General features: G+C 37.3%; 1 pseudogene; it reads left to right on the forward strand.

The window, feature by feature from the left end:
- Positions 1-216: 216 nt before the first annotated feature.
- On the forward strand, positions 217-1,817 carry LOC117719244 (histone deacetylase 1 pseudogene; annotated as a pseudogene).
- Positions 1,818-5,463: the final 3,646 nt, after the last annotated feature.

Genomic DNA, 5,463 nt, shown 5'->3' on the forward strand with positions numbered 1-5,463 from the left:
TTTATGCTAGACATGGCATTTGGTGCTAAGAATACAAATCTTATTTTAAATTACATTTGTGTTCCTCTGTTATGTAACCAAGTGAAGTCATAAGTCTTATTGGGTTTGGTTTGGCCAGATGGAGTACACACAGGAGTCAGAGTCATGTCTTAGTGCTATCTTTCAAAAATGTCATCAACAAACTAGAAGCTGTCTAGAGAAACAAAGGATTTGGAAATGATTGGGTTTGATGTGGAAAGAAGAAGGCTTAACTATGTTGAGGAAAGAAGACTATTAGATACAAAAAAAAAATATCACAAGACTAACGGGAGGACCGATGACGAGCAAGATGGCACAGACTCAGGGACCAAGAGGAAAGTCTGTTGCTACTATGTCGGGAACATTGGAAACTACTGTTATGGACAAGGGCACCCAATGACAATGCTCACCGAATAAGCATGACTCACAATTTGCTGCTCACCTATGATCTCTACTGAAAAATGGAAATCTATCGGTCTTCACGAAGCCGATGCTGACAAGATAACCAAACACCACAGTGATGACGACATTAAATTCTTACATTCTATTCACCCAGCTAACAGGTCTGAATACAGCAACCAGATGCAGAGATTCAAGATTGGTGAGGATTTGTCTGGTATTTGATGGCTTGTTTCAGTTCTGTCAGTTGTCCATGGGTGGCTCTGTCACAAGTGCTGTGAAACTTTATAAGCAGAAGACAGACATCCCTGTGAACTGGGATGGGGGCCTGCACCATGCAATGAAGTCTGAAGCATCTGGCTTTTTGTTATGTCAATGATAGCATCTTGGCCATCCTGGAACTGCTAAAGTGTCACCAGAGGGTGCTGTGTATTGACATTGATATTCACCATGGCGATGGCGTGGAAGAGGCCTTCTATACTACAGACCAGGTCATGACTGTGTCCTTTCATAAATACAGAGAGTACTTCCCAGGAACTGGGGACCTACGGGATATTGGGGCTGGCACTATTGCTGTTAACTACCTACTGCAAGACAGCATTGATGATGACTCGAATGAAGCTATCTTTAAGCCAGTCATGTTCAAAACAATGAAGATGTTCCAGCCTAGTGGAGTGGTCTTACAGTGTGGCTCAGATTCCCTGTCTGAGGATCAGTTAGATCGCTTTAATCTGACCATTAGAGGGCACGTCAAGTATGTGGAGTTCATGAAGAGTTTCAACTTGTATGGTGGAAAGAGGTGGCTACACCATCCTTAATGTCACTCAGTGCTAGACTTACAAAACAGCTGTGGCCTTGGACACAGAGATCCCGAATGAGCTACCATACAATGACTACTTTGAATACTTTGGACCAGATTTCAAGCTTTACATCAGCCCTTCCAATATGACTAACCAGAATACCAACTTGAGAACTTGAGAATGCTGCCCAATGCCCCTGGGTACAAATTCAGGCCACACCTGAGGATGCCATCCCAGAAGAGATCAGTGATGAGGAGAGGAAGACCCTGACAAATGAATCGCCATCTGCTCCTCTGACAAACATATTGCCTGTGAGGAAGAATTCTCTAATTCAGATGAGGGGGGAGAAGGTGGCCACAAGAACTCTTCTAACTTCAAAAAAGCCAAAAAGAGTCAAAACAGAGAATGAGAAAGAGAAAGATCCTGAAGAGCAAAAAGAAGTCACAGAAGAAGAGAAACCCCAAGGAGGAGAATCCAGAAGCCAGAGGGGTCAAAGGAAGAGGTCAAGTTGCCCTGAGCAAGGTCTGCAGTTCCATCTTCTCCCCAAGTGTTTCACTTTCCTTCAGTTTTTCAGATTTTATACTTTCTATTCCTCTGTGATTTTATATAAAATATATTAAATCTACTGTCCCCAGGGTATAAATAGAAACAAGGATCAGAGAACAGGGCAGTAGGGCTGGGAGGACTCTCCCCAGAGCTCCCTTGTCCATCCTGCCCTTGGACTTAGCTTTGAACCATGTAGGGTCTGAGTGGAAAGAAAACAACCAGAAGATAAAATCCTGAACTGTCAAGTGCCTGCTTAGGAGCTCTGTTAAGACACCCATACTAAGCTTTCTAGAAGGGGTCACTGGGCCTTCTGGGACCCCCTTTCAGTCTTGGGTAATGTCAGCCATTTTCAGATTGATTCTGTTTATACCTTCCCATCCATCCTTGGCAAGCACAAAAGCTTACATTGCCCTCCCTGTCCTCCCCCAATTCTGTAGGTGGAGGTTGTTAGTCTAGCTTCCTTATTGAGATATTTTCATTTTGTGAGACTCTTTGTAATAAAACAGCACATTTCTATTAAAAAAAAGAAATCACATGCAAAATAGTTTATTTATTTGACCATAGTGGAAGCCTCTTAACCTAGTTACAGTCTCAGTGTGCCAACCTGAATGAATGCATAACCTATAAAATAAATATTTAAATAAAACTATACTCTTCACCTTCTGTGATCTCTTAAACCTGAATTAGTTCACTGACAATAAGAGATTGCGCAGTTGTCACAAAGTAGATTGAAGTTCTGTAACAGAAACAGGGGACACACAGGAGCCTCTGAGTGAATATAGCCTTATTCTTCCTTCCCAGCATTCTGACCTAGTCAACATGGGAGCCTCTTATCACAGATAGGAACTGGCCAGAACTGGATACAATGTTTCTAGAATTTATGTGAAGACTGATATCAAAAGTCATGGTTGAATGTGGGAGGGAAAGTAAAAAGGAGAGATAGAAAGAATCAAAGAGATATAGATGGAAAGACAGAGTAGAGATGAGAGAGGGAAGGAAGGAGGAGAGAGGATCATAGAGACTGAAAATTAAAGATAAAGATGAGCGAGAGAGAGAGAGAGAGAGAGAGAGAGAGAGAGAGAGAGAGAGAGATTGAGAGAGAAGTTTCATAGGGGCAAATTTTATTTTGGACAGCCTCTTAAATTCATGCAGAAAAGTGACTTGTCTTGGCTGCTTGCACCCTTATTACCACATAATGTTCACTGTGACTGCTGTATAAAAAAATGCTAGTATTCACTTTCTGTGAAAACATCATGTTGATTTTCACAAGATAAAAAATCCAAAACATGAGAAAACAAAACTGCAGTCATGTGATCCTTGACATAGATGCCAAAAGTGTCCACTGAAGAAAAAAATATATTCTTCAACTAATGGTGTTGGGAAAACCCACATGTATGAGAGCTAAATTAGACAAACATATCTATGAGTTTATATAAACACCAACTCCAAGTGGACCAAAGATCTCAGTGTGAAAGCTTGAACACTGAAAATTTCAGAAGAATATGTAAACAACACTTTACAAGACATAGGCTAAGGAGATGACTTTCTGAAAAGGTTTCCATTAGTCCAGGAACTAAGGCCAATGATTGACAAGTGGACCTTATAAAACAAAAATGCTTTTGCACAGCTAAGGAAACAATCAAGTGGGTAAAGAGGAAGCTCACAGAGGGGGTGTGGAATATATGCCAACTGTACACCTGACAGATGATTAATATGTAAAATACATAAAGAAATCATAAACCAAAGTTAAAGAAAAAAAAGGCCCAACAGTGTGCTGTGGGTCTGAACAGAGAGTTCTCTAAAAATGAAATTAAAAATGGCTAAGAAATACTCAAAAAATTTTTTCCATGATTTTAGCAATTAGAAAGATGCAAATCAAAACAACTTTGAGATTTCATTTTACCCCACTCTGAATGATAAAAATCAACAAGGCAACCATTCACCAGTGCTGGAAGAGATGCAGGGGCAGAAGGAAACCTCTTCTTCACTGCTGGGATTGCAAAATGGTATAGCTATCTGGAAATCAATATGAAGAATTCTCCAAATGTTACGAACAATTCTACAATATATGAGCTTAGCCATTTCTTGGCCTGTGCCTAAAGGACTCTCCATCATACACCACACATGTTTGCTGCACTGTGTTCATTGCAGCTCTATTAACAATAGCTAGAAAATGGGAACAATCTAAATGACCTTCAACTGACATATGAATAATGAAAAGGTATATATTTGATATGGGTATGTGTACACACATACACACACACACATATATACATATATATACATGCATATATATACATATATGTATATATATGTATACATGTATATATGTGTGTATATACATATATGTATATATGTGTGTGTGTGTATGTATATATGTATATGTGTGTATATACATATATATATATATATATATATATGTATATGATGTATATATGTATATATATACATCATATACATATATATATATATATATATGTATATATATATATATATATGTATATGATATATATATATATATATATATATATATATCATATACATATATATCATATCATATATATATATATATATGATATATATATGTATATATATATATATATATATATATATATATATATGATGAAATTCTATTCAACTGTAAAAAAATATATAATGAACCTTTTAGGTAAACGATTGAAACTAGAAAATATATTGAATGAGATAACCCAAACCCAAACCCAAAAAGACAAATGCTGCATCTTTAGTCTCATCTGTGATTCCCAACTCTACACCCTGAGATATGATTATAAAGTGACTACTGGAACACTAGGGAAGAAAATAGCAGAATACAAGAAACACAAAAACTCGGGGAAATATACGGGTCTTAGTTTGGGGGGTCTATATAAACAGGGAGGAAAGAAGGAGCCAAAAACTACTCTAAGATACCTGGAAAAGTCATGATGAATAATGGTATTCTTTATTTCAGCACTGTGATCACATACACAAAAGCCTTACAAAACAGACTCAGCAGTTTCGGATTTATTTGAATAAATAAATAAATATATTTAGATATTAATTCATATATACATATATGTAATAATCACAATTAAATAAAAGGAGACCATAATTAGAGAGGGATCAAGTGGGTGGGATATATGGAAGATGTTGGAAAGGAAGAAAGAAGACAGGAATGATGTAATCATATTTTAATTTAAAAAACAAAAATATATATTGAAATTACTATTCCACAAGCCAATAAGAGTAGACTGTATAGCTCAGTCTGGATGTAAATCTGAACTTCTTTGTAAGCAATTACAAATGAATCCATGGAGTCTGGGCATGGGGGAAAAAGACAACTTCATTCCTCTAGTAGGGAAATGAGATGTTGAGATTAAATTATGGTGGATAGAAGGCAGCTTGTTTTATATGATGTCCTTAAAATGAATTAATATATGCCTTATTCTTCCATTTTTCTTTTAAATATTTGTTCTGGACTACCGTTGAAAGATGGTGGATGGAGTCCCAGAAGCCATGTGGAAAACACAGTGGCTGCAATGGAAGTTTAAGGGGGAGGGGGATGTCTGGAATTTTACTCATAGGCAAACCACTATCCCATGCTTAGACATTTAGCTTCAGACTTCTTTTTCACATAGCACAGAAAGAAACTTAAGTCATGATTTTACAAAAACCAGGTGATTTCAAAGGTCATGGAAAATAC

This window comes from Arvicanthis niloticus, chromosome 13 (assembly GCF_011762505.2).
Source record: "Arvicanthis niloticus isolate mArvNil1 chromosome 13, mArvNil1.pat.X, whole genome shotgun sequence".
Classification (NCBI taxonomy): Eukaryota; Metazoa; Chordata; class Mammalia; order Rodentia; family Muridae; genus Arvicanthis; species Arvicanthis niloticus.